This window comes from Lissotriton helveticus, chromosome 4_1 (assembly GCF_964261635.1).
Source record: "Lissotriton helveticus chromosome 4_1, aLisHel1.1, whole genome shotgun sequence".
NCBI classification, from domain to species: domain Eukaryota; kingdom Metazoa; phylum Chordata; class Amphibia; order Caudata; family Salamandridae; genus Lissotriton; species Lissotriton helveticus.
Genome location: NC_136063.1, coordinates 1,516,078,960 through 1,516,091,668, shown reverse-complemented (window position 1 = coordinate 1,516,091,668; position 12,709 = coordinate 1,516,078,960). Strand labels below are relative to the sequence as shown.

Sequence of the window (12,709 nt, the reverse complement as noted above, 5' to 3'; positions counted from 1 at the left end):
GAAGTGCCATCTCATGAGAGCAGATTGCAACTTTATATGTGGACGGTCCACAAGGTAAAACATTTAAAACTAGGAAAATTTAATGCTAAAGAAAAATAAAACAGCCAACTACTTTATCGAGGCTTAAGCCAATAGGCAAGCTAAATAATAAAAACTTGACAAATAAGTCAATGAATTGTCAATGAAATGCTAGTACTCAGCATATCAAACATGAAAAAGGTCTATGACATAACTGTGTATGCAAAATAAGCTGCAACAGCCTCCAATAGGAAGTCACCGTCTTCATCCGAAAAGAGTTCAGCCATCCAATTTAAAAGCGGAAAAGAACATACGTGCTCTCCCAGCACCGGATCCTCTATCACCATCAGAGGACAGCTCGGTGGGTTTTCAAGAAAGCTCTGTTCCAAGAAAGACTGTGTTGCCGCCAGTAAATTCCAGGGACCAATTAGTCCATGCATCAATGCCACAGCCATAATCCTTTCGCCAGGACAAACTAACTCGTGAGTAATGATAGGAGTCATCAGCTGATTAAAGTCGACGTCAGGAGAAACCGGTCCGCAGAGACACAAATCAATGGCCCAATCGAAATCACAGGTCAGGCAGTGAAATACAGGCTGGACACAGGTGAAGTAGGAGAATCGAAAAGATAATCCATATGCCGTGCTTAATATCGCCAACGGCATTGTGCCATAATATTCTAGCATGCGATTGCGGAACAGCGTCAGCAGCTGCAGGGCGGGAGCTTGCACAGGAGGGACATCCATATTTAAAAATGTAAAAAAGCACAAGAGCGTCCGCTGGTAATGCAAGTAAAAATGGGAATCCACGAAGCACAGTGGAAAAAATAGAATGAAAGAAAGCAGGGATGACTCCAAAGATTTTCTCAAATGAAGTCACGAGACCACTGGTAACAACTTTAAAAAAGTGCGCCAGGGCCTTTGTGGAGGACGCGTTAAAGATAGTCCGAACCATCTTGCTGAAATGGATAGGCGAATCAGTATTGAAAGGGTCTGCACCTCTGTACGGGTGTTCGCTATGTGAAGCACGAAAGTTTCACGGGCCGAACTCAAGGCCACCTCTCTCTGAGACAAAAGAGCTCTTATTCTTGCCATGCCGTTGAAATCTGCTCCCAAGGTTGGTATTTGTGGCCAGATTGAAAACTCCCTATGTTCATGTGTGGGAGGAAATAGAACATTTCTGCAGCAAATAACCCGTTCACTTACTGTTACGATAAAAGGAATACTTTTAATTAACCCAGAACAATCTTCATTATTGAGCATCAAATAACTACCATTCTCCAACAACTTGAACGTGGGGATGATAGCAGGAACTGGCGTGCCTTGCAACACGCAAGCCATATTTGGTCGGTGTTTGTTGCATGAACCGTGTAACTGTATGTGCCTACACATTAGTGAATGATCTGGCGTCTCAGTGCATTCCTCTCCATTCAGATAAACTTCTTGATCATCTTTGAAACATCTGTATGTGTATGGAAGCGACCAGACCTCATGAAGAAAAGCACTACCTAAAGGTTCATAACGACCTATTGGTATATATTTCATACAATTTGAAAACTTATATAAAGCAAAAGGCAGCGTTATTAAACCGTGGATAAGGCACGTTGCCAAAAAACCCGCAATCCTCTGCTGATGATGTCACTGAGCATGTCATGAATGATGTAATATGTGACATCATCAGCAGTGGATTACGGGTAATAGTATCTCTAGTTTACTCCCCTATAGCTGTCTTTCTTTTAACATAAGTGTCTGTTTCCTTCCCTTATACTTACTGTTCTTTTTTTTAAAAAAAATGTTTGGTTCACTTCCGGTTCGTGTACCGGCGAGCGAACTGGGAAGCGAACTACGAGAAATAGAGGTTGGCACAGTTCCAAATATTGTACCAATTCTTTAATAACGGGGAGGTAGTTTTGAAAAGAACTTTTTTTTTTATTGTTTTTGTTGTTTTATATTTTTTTTATTATTTTTCTGAACATTTTTATATTTTTTTGGGTTTTTCTTGGAGGGGGCAACGAAAACGATTCATTGTAAAGGGCTCAACAGGAGCAACAAAACAAAAAAAAAGAATTTATTATTTGGGGCGTTTCGTACAAACTTGCATATGATAGTCAATAGCTCTGTTGATCAGAGTGATGCTTCTTTCTCCGTAGCAAATGAATCCACTGCAATATACGCAGACTTGTTTTACTTCATGAAATCTCGTTTGTATATTTGGCACCATCTCCCTGCCCTCTGGTCCCGTTACTTCCGGTACAGCAGATCTTCTGGCCATAATAGGGAGATTATCTAGGTCGTTACGAAACTGTGCAGCACTGTAGTTGTTAGGATGCCACCTAGTCATATGGTGATGCATTGTGTAGTTTCCGAAACTGTATTTTTTGTCGGTCCCTCTGGACAGTCTATCTTGACATATAAGGCAAGTTACATATCTTGCATTTACTTTTTTCTGACCTTTGGGAATTTAAAAAAATTGCCAAATGAAGTTTTCTTTCCGGTGAGACGTCCTGGGCTCCTAAGGCAAAAAGTGCCTCTCTTCGTGCTCGTCGTCCTGTTCCTCTTCTTCTTCTTCTTGCTGAATTATAACTTCAGCAGGTGGTCCACTCTTCCTTGGATGTGGTGGAGGTGGTGGGGAAGCACCAGCTGAAGCTACTAAAGAAGCCATTGCTCACTGGTAACAAAGGGTCTTTCTCTCACAATGATGAAAGTCAGAGTGAGGAAAGAAGGAGGGATTTTCATCATTTGGGAAAAACAATAGTTCTCAACCAATGAAAAGTGTTCATTTTAGATTATATGACCTAGTCTTACATCATTAGGAAACCAAAAGTGAAATGAACCAATGAAAAGTGTTATTACCAAGTCACATGACCTGCTGTGTTTACATTAAGCGCTTTGCAGGGCCTCCCGGTTTGCTTCCAGAAACCTGTGCTTTGCGACTCGGTAAGCGTACCAGTTCGCTAACGTAGCACGTCATATGACGTATCACGCGACAACGCGAAACGTCATGCGGACGGGAGGCGTCACGATGTTGTTTTCTAACGCGGCAGTTGCGGTAAAGAAACGTTTACCGGCTCGCTGTCTATTTCGCGGCATCAAGGTCAGCTAACGGGAAGCTTCCCGATTCGCGAAGCGGGAACGAAGAAAAAAATATATAAAAAAAAAAAATTATTAATAAACATATAAAATATATTTTTGGATTTAAAGAAGAATACATTTTACAGCTACAGATATTAGCTGTTAAAAAACCAATGAAATTCACTGAAAAAACCATAGGTTATAGACCATATATAGTTAGGAATTAGCATTTACAAAACCTTGAAAATTCACTGAAAAAACCATAGGTTATAGACCATATATAGTTAGGAATTAGCATTTAGAAAACCTTATTTTACTCACACAAAACCATTGAAATTCCATATATAGTTAGTTGCACTAACTATATATCGCGCACCCGCAATCCACTGCTGATGATGTCACATATTACATCATTCATGACATGGTCAGTGACTTCACTGATGACATCACTGATGACATCTCAAATGACATCACTGATGACATCACTGATGACATCTCAAATGACATCACTGATGACATCATGACACACCAATACCAGTTACTACATACGCACTCACTGATTCCTACGTCTACACACACATTCACTCATTCACCCATACAATCACTCATACATACAGTCACTCATTATTACAACACTATCATATGCACTCATACACCTATGCAGACAGTCACACACTGCCACTCATCCATGGAGTTACTCACACACCAAGTCAGTCCTGTAAAGAATCAATCACACTTCCATTTCTTCATCTATACAGTTAAACACAGAACACCATACTTCAGTGACATCACTGATGACATCACTAATGACATCTGAAATGACATCACTGATGACATCTCAAATGACAACACTGATGACATCATGACACACCAATACCAGTTACTACATACGCACTCACTGATTTGTACGTCTACACACACATTCACTCATTCACCCATACAATTACTCATACATACAGTCAGTTATTATTAGAACACTATCATATGCACTCATACACCTAGTCAGTCCTGTGAAGAATCAATCACACTTCGATTTCCTCATCTATAGTTAAACACAGAACACCATACTTTTCACACATATACTAACACATACTTACTCTCTTATACAATCACTGATACAAGTACACATTGATATGCACAGCGTCACACACCTCCCAGCCAGCCACACACACACTCAGTCTTCCATCCATCCAGTCATTCTTCAATATGTAAAACGTATTTAAACTTTACAAAAACACACAGACACTAGATGATGTCATCAGTGATGTCATCAGTGATGTCACTGACCATGTCATGAATGATGTAATATGTGACATCATCAGCAGTGGATTGCGGGTGCGCGATATATAGTTAGTGCAACTAACTATATATGGAATTTCAATGGTTTTGTGTGAGTAAAATAAGGTTTTCTAAATGCTAATTCCTAACTATATATGGTCTATAACCTATGGTTTTTTCAGTGAATATATATATATTCAACAGGCAACTTCACCATTTAAATGAAGTACGTATATATATATATATTTTCTACTGGCGGTCGCCAGTAGGTAGTTATAGTTAGGACCTAGTTACCATAGGAAAATCACAACATTCTATTCCCTATAACTTTTGCACTGATTGACGAATCTTCGTGAAATTTTCAAAACTTGTGGGGCGCTCCAGTCCGCTCCTATCTTGAAAGTTTTGAGGTGATTCGGTAAGCGGGGGACAAGAAAAATGGGGGGTCCCAAAACATGTTTTCCCCATGCAATTTTCCAAAGGAAACTTTAGGCACCGCTACAGCCCGATTTGCTGAATGGAATTACACCAAATTTGGCAAAAAGGTGTCCCTTCGTTCAGAAAGCTACCTTTTTGTTAAATGGTGTAAATCCGTTCAGTACTTGCTGAGAAAATCAAAATTGAAAAAGTTTCGATATAGAGGCGCGCAGGATCCGTGCACCCTCCCGATCACAAGCCTTATGCTAATTGGCTGTCAACACTCCAAACCAGGAAGTGTTGGCAGCCATCTTGTTCCTCGGTAGAACCGAGGCACAAGAAAAAAGAAAACCAAAAGTGCAAAACACGAAAAGGGGGCAGGGTAGAAACACCCTGACCCCCTAGTCCTGCTCAGGGGTTCCGACAAGGACCCCCAAGGCCAAACATCTTTTTTTAAAATCACGGGATACACGGAGGATCTGCAAATCTGGCCGTCAAAAAAGAAGCCCCTGGGTGGGCCAAGTCCCGAGGGAAATCTTTATATTGTAATGGGGGGAGCAAAGGCGCCCTCCAGCCCCGGGGACCGCCACCCCCTGGGCTTTTCAAAAGTATGTGCGGGGGGGGGGGCTCACAGTAGTGAGCACAGTCGTAAAGGGAGGGGGTGGGGCCTGAGGTGACATGTGTTGAAAAACGCCCTGTGGAGCGTTTTAAGTTGGGGAATTAATTCCTCTTCAATCCTGAGGTCCCCTGGGGGCCAACTGGCCCACTGGGTACCTCCAATAAACGCCACAGAACTGCGTTGCAGAGTGTTGTAAAAAGGGGCGTGGCCTCTGAACACCTCTCTGCAACACAGCTCCCCGGTGCATACTGGAGGTACCTGGTGGGCTAGTTGGTCCCCAGGGACCCTCAAGATTGAAGAGGAATTAATTCCCCAACTTAAAGTGCGCCACAGGGCGTCTTTGCACACATGTCACCTCAGGCCCCACCCCCTTCGTTCACCACTGTGCAAACACACCCCCTGGCAAGTTGTAAGTTGGGGAATTAATTCCCCTTCAATACTGAGTGTGCCTGGGGGCCAACTAGCCGACCAGGTACCTCCAGTATGCACCAGGGAGCTGAGTTGCAGAGATGTGTTCAGAGCCCACGCCCCTTTTTACACCTCTCCGCAACGCAGCTCTGTGGCGCTTACTGGAGGTACCTAGTGGGCTAGTTTAACCATGGGGACCCTCAGGATTCAAGGGGACTTAATCTCCCAACTTAAAACAGCCACAGGGCATGTTTACACTGTGGGGAAGGGAGGGGGTGTGTCCTGAGGTGACATGTTCAAACACGCCCTGTGGCCCGTTTTAAGTTGGGTAAATAATTCCCCTTCAATCCTGAGGGCCCCTGGGGGCTAACCAGCCCACCAGGTGCTTCCAGTAAGCGCCACTGCGCTGTGTTGCAGAGAGGTGGTCCAGACCGTGTCCCTTTTTACACCTCTCTGCAATGCAGCTCTGTGGTGCTTACTGGAGGTTCCTAGTGGGCTAGTTGGCTCTTAGGGACCCTCAGGATTCAAGGGGACTTAATCTTACAACTTAAAATGGCCACATGGCGCGTTTACACAGTGGTCAAGGGAGGGGAATGGGGCCTGAGGTGACGTGTGCAAACACACCCTGTGGCACGTTTTAAAATAGGGAAATAATTCCCCTTCAATCATGAAGGTCCCTGGGGGCCAACTAGTCCAGCAGGTGCTTCCAGTAAGCGCCACTGCACTGCGTTGCAGGGAGGTGGTCCAGGCTGTGCCTCTTTTTACACCTCTCTGCAACGTAGCTGTGTGGCGCTAACTGGAGATACCTGATGGGCTAGTTGGACCCAAGGGACACTCAAGATTCAAGGGGACTTTATCCCCCAAATTAAAACAGCCACAGGGCATGTTTGCACACATTTCATCTCAGCCCCCCCCCTCCCTTTACCAGTGTGCAAACACGCCCTGTGGCACGTTTTAAGAGGTAGTTTTAATCCCCCTGCCCTATTATGTACTAGGGTCTTACAGAGGAGGCCATGGTAATCGCAGGGGTACTCCAACGCATAGTGCTCCCTAGTGTGTGTAGGTGTTTTAACTGTATTCTAAGTGTCTTTTAGCATAGCACTGGCTCTAGGACTGGTTAGTCAGTCAGTTACCACCAGTACCCATCTTCGAACGTTGAGGGTACAGGATGATTTTGCAACAAGGCCTCTTTCTGCTTCTCTGTTTGTTCTTTCTGCATGTCTTCCCTCTTCCTGCAGGACTTCTGTTGCTTCTTTCTGCATTTCCTTTCCTTCTTTCTGTGTGTTTTTTCTTATTTCTTCACATGTCCTACCTCTGTAGGCATAGTTAGAAACTAGCATTTTAAAAACATTTGACCTTAACTGAAAAAAACGTAGGTTTCAGGCACATTATAGTTACAAATTAGCATTTAAAAAACCTTTGAAATTCACTGAAAATACCATAGGTTTCAGGCATGTTATAGTTAGAAATTAGCATTTAAAAAACCTTGGAAATTCACTGAAACATCCATAGGTTTCAGGGGCGTTCTGGTTAGTTGGACATTTCACTCGTACAAAACCATAGAAATTCACTGTTATAGTTAGTTCAGCTAACTATAACTTGCACACCGGCAATGCACTGTTGATGACGTCACATATTACATCACTCATGACATGGTCAGTGACATCACTCATGACATCTCAAATGACAACGCTGATGGCATCTTCCTTGTGCTAGAGTGGCAGACCTCCTCTCACCCTAATATAATCTTTGATACACACACTCAAAAATAGAAACTAACATTTTCAAAACAATGGACATACTAATACCACTTACAACACACCTATTCAATAATTCCAAGATCTACACACACATCCATCCATTCACCAACAGTCTATACAGTCACTCATACATGAACTCACTGATCCTATGTACTCATACACCTATACATCCTGTTACACACCGCCACTCATCCATAGAGTTACTCACACGCATAGTCACACATGTAAACATGGTATCAAACATCCATTTACTTGCATATACAGTTAAACACACACTACCACACTTACATCTACAGAAACTTACACATACTTACTCTCTTAAACAATCACTTATAGAAACACCTACCTATTTGAACAGGAACTCTTCCAATCTCTCACTCTCACATATATTCATTTATATACACCAATACTCACATATACTAGTTTAAAATATATGTAGTTACTTATAAAAACACTATTGAGACACTTATTCACTCACTAACACACACAAACACACACTCATCCACCTATACAGTCCTGCACACATGCTATGTTCAACACATACAAACAGTGTTTTACTCATTCATGCATCTATGCTGTAAGTAATATATAGACACTCCTGTAGCTACTTACCATTGATACAGATATTTAGATATTTAAACATTACCCACTAACACATATATTCACTAAGATACACTTAATCAGTCCGTTATACAATCAATTTTACACAAAAAAAATGTAGACTCCTATATACCCATTTATTCTTCCGTCAACCTTGAGATATACATATATAAAACATATTTAATTTTAAGATAAACACACATTCACTGGATGATGTCATCAGTGATGTCATGAGTGATGTCATGAGTGTTGTCACTGACCATGTCATAAGTGATGTAATATGTAACGTCATCAGCAGTGCATTGCGGGCGTGCGGGTTATAGTTAGCTGAACTAACTACACAGGGGAATTTCAATGGTTTTGTACGAGTGAAATGTCCAACTAACTATAACGCCCCTGAAACCTATGTTTTTTTCAGTGAATTTCCAAGGTTTTTTAAATGCTAATTTCTAACTATAACGCGCCTGAAACCTATGGTATTTTCAGTGAATATATATATATATATATATATATATTCACTGAAAAAACCATAGGTTTCAGGGGTGTTTTAGTTAGCTGGACATTTCACTCGTACAAAACCATTGAAATTCCTCTGTTATAGTTAGTTGTACTGACTATAACTCGCGCACCCGCAATCTACTGCTGATGATGTCACATATTTCATCATTCATTACATGGTCAGCGACATCAGTGATGACATCACTGATGAGATCTCAAATGACATCACTGATGACATCACTGATGAAATCATCCAGTGAATGTGGTTTGATTCAATGTTTAAATATATTATATATATATAGCAATCTGTATTGAAGAATGAGTGGAACTATAAGTGTCTCGATGGAGGATTTACTAGCAGTGTGATTGATTGTTTAAGTGACTAATTTAAAGTGTCCCACTAAATATATGGGATAGTGATTAAACCGTGTGAACATTTGTATCACTCTTTCTCTTGTTGTGTAAACTACTGCATACGTTAGTTACTAGCTATGTGAAAGTCTATATTAGTTATTGATTAGTTAAATTAGTATTTGTATGGGAGAGTGAATGTGTATGTGGTTGGGTGGGAGGTGTGTGACTGTCCAAAGTGTGTAAATAGTTGATTTAGTAGGTATGTGAGGTTAAGACTGCATATGGAAACAGTTGTTTGGGTGAGTGAATGTCTTTATGGGTGTAGTGATGAGTAAATGTATTTCTCAATTATACATGTCCAACAAAGTAGAAATATACAAGGCAGTGTATGTGACAGTTGTATATGAATAAGTATACATAAGACTCAGTGATTGTATGAGTGACTGTATGGATAACTGTATACTTGTAATAGTGATTTTATAACACACTAAGCATGAGTTACTATCTATATGAATAAATGAAGTGGTGTTTGTATAATTGTGTAGCTGAGTAAATGTAAGTATGATCGATTGTTTGTATAAGTGAGTAGTATGACTGTATACATGAATAGGATGTATGCTGGTGTATAATGTTGATGTAGGTGTATAAGTATATTTGATAGTGTTCTATTGATCTTTGTCAGCGTGTATGAGTAAATCTATAGGTAAGTGTTTAGATGTGTGTGTAGATCTAGGAATCACTAAGTGGGTTTTTAGAAAATTGTATTGGTGTGTCAAAGGTTTCAAATATGGTACTCCATATTTTATAATGAGTGTTGAAAGGTTATACTAGTGTATGATGAGGTGTATCAGATCGTCATGTGGATGATATATTCAGTGATGTCATTTGAGATGTCATCAGTGATGTCACTGACCATGTCATGAATGATGTAATATGTGACATCATCAGCAGTGGATTGCGGGCGCGCAAGTGGAGGAATTTCAATGGTTTTGTACGAGTGAAATGTCCAGCTAACTATAACACCCCTGAAACCTATGGTTTTTTCAGTGAATTTCTAAGGTTTTTTAAATGCTAATTCCTAACTATAATGTCCCTAAAACCTATGGTTTTTTCAGTGAATTTCAAACGTTTTTTAAATGCTAATTTCTAACTAAGCCTACAGAGATAGAACATGTGAAAAAAGAAGAAAAAACGCATAGAATGAAAAAAATTAAATGCAGAAAGAAGCAACAGAAGTCAACAAAGAGGAAGAAAAGTGCAGGAAGAAGGAAAACGTGCAGAAAGAACAAATAGAAGAGTGGCCCCCCTCCCGCGGCTTTAATCACCCCCGGGGGACCCCATCCACCGGGGCATTGCCTTTTAGTATTTATTTAAAGTTATTTAAAGTTTTTGGAGGGAGGCTGCGTTGCCCCCTCCTCTGGCCACTTATGGTCCCGGGGACCCCATCCCCAGGGCCGGCCTTTCTACTTTTATTTGTGTTATTGTTTTAATTTTTGGGGAGGGGGGCCACGTGGCCCCCCCCTCCCGGGTCACTTGTAGCCCCGGGACCCCATCCCCAATGGCTGGCCCTCTCCCTACGTTCTTTGGGAGCCGGCATTGCTTTTCCACATGGTGAGCTGCTAAGATGCAGCTCCCCGTGTGGAAAAGCAATTTGGTTTGAATTTTAAAAGAAAGAGCAGGTTTTCTGCTCGCTCTTTCAAAATTCAAACCAAGTTTGCTCTGGCAGGGCGGGAGCTGCGAGGCTCCCACCCTGCTATAGCAAACTACTGCTGTGTCCCGGGGGTGGGCACCCCGGGTCACTGCAAGAGCCAGCCCTGGGGGGGTGGCGGTCCCCAGGGACACAACAAGGCTCCATGCCCTCCACCTTTTCCAAAGCCCCGGGGGGTGGTGGTCGCCGGGACTGGGGGGTCTGTCACCGACCCCCAATCTAAATATTTAGAGCCTCAGGAAGGTGGTGGTCCCCGGGTCGTGTGGGGGGGCTTGTGCCCTCCACACAGGGTATGTTTTTTAAACAAAAAAGCACCAGGGGTTGGTGGTCCCCGGGGCTGCGGGGGGCAGTGTACACCCCCCGCAATATCAATTAAGTCGAGCCCCAGGGGGTGGCGGTCCACAGGGCTCAGGGGGGACTTAGAGGCCCCCCCAACATAATACTAAGCCCCAGGGGCGGGGTGTGAGAAGCTAGCCTGGCATATGTTGTCCACTATTCTAGTGGGCACCTTGCACCAGTCTGAACGACCCTTATGGTGATGGTTGTAAAGTCAACTTTATAGACCAGCTATCCTAGTGGTAGCATGGACAAGCAGTTTTAGGCTAAAACTTCAGCGAGCATGTGAAGCCAGCTGTTTTACCATATATAATCCCTTGAATACCAAATGAAAGGACACCACGCAAAGTATATATCAAATATATATGTATTTATTACTAACACAACCCCTCTGCACTCTTTATGAGAACAGAGTTCGAGATACTTTACAAGTTACTCATTAAGCATACTATAAGTTGCACAAATACAATTCTGCCCTAGGGGCCTCACGAACCATATACTAAGTAAGTGGTATAGGAACCACTTCAGGAAAGGTGGATAGGCCCAGGGCCTAGGGAATCGCTGGGGCTACACTACAGGACTAAAGGTTTAGAAGTAGGAGACCCATGGGAGACGTGTGTAGTGTGGGAACACAGACGCAAGCTACCATTGACTTACAATGGAGAACGAAGAAGTCACAAAGTTACTGATTAGGGACACTTCCGGGTGGACTACGGTGAAACCCCTTCAAACTAGGACACTTGGATAGTCAATACCCACGGGAGCACCGGAGTACTCCAGTTACCTCACCCCGGGAAGCCGGGTGCATAGGTGTCTTTTCGTGACGGGTTTCGTCAATGCTTTCAAAGGAGACCTGCAAAAGAAGTGCTGCAGGCGGCCGAAGGAAGAATGTCCGGGTAGATCCAAGGGTGGATCAAGGAGCTGAAGAACCTGAAAGCAGAGGGGACAGAGTCTGGGTCACTAGCCAGTGACCAGGAAGGAACCAGGATGGAACCAGGTGATGTCGCGATGCAAACAGGTGAAGAGGTGAAGCTTGTCTCTGCAGCCAAGAGGACCAGGAGGCGTCGATGACAACCAGGAGCTAGAGTCGAGCTGTATCATAAAGGCTCTAGTTGACTGCGGTGTCGGTATCCAGATTGGACCCAACAAGCCTTGGTAACTGCAACCGACTCAGGATGTGAAGATTCGATTCAGTTCAGACCAGCATGGTCCGAGGAGCTTCTCTTTTGGAAGGAAGCTGGAGCAAGCCCAGAGCAACCAGGCAAGAATTGAAAATTAAAAGGATCGTCTTCAGGGGGCTCACTAGCCAAAGGGCTAGCAACCGGGAAGATGCGTCAAGCTGAAATGCAGGAGCGGGCCCCACGCAGCACTCATGGAGTGTGGCGGGCTGAGCTCTGATGCAAATGTTGCTCGGGTCTGGGGCTTTTTGTGCCCCAATGCACAACTGCGAGTTACCTCAGGAGTCGACGCAGTTAGCAATTTGCAGGATGTCCAGGGAGTCTGGTCCCATGTCTCTCGTGTACGCCACGGGTCTCAGCTTTGCTGTGGATGTGGTTCGGAGTCCAAGCAGTCTGGAAGTCCAGTCCTGAGTTGCTGAGTTGTCGCGTTCCGTCGGGAGCATCGACAAAGCAAACCGGCAAGT

The 12,709-nt window shown here is 43.1% G+C and overlaps 1 protein-coding gene across 2 annotated transcripts in view; it reads left to right on the top strand.

Moving 5' to 3' along the window:
• Nucleotides 1-12,709, top strand: part of LOC144829207 (aromatic-L-amino-acid decarboxylase-like) — a 626,175-nt gene that overhangs the window by 513,247 nt on the left and 100,219 nt on the right. The window lies entirely within an intron of this gene.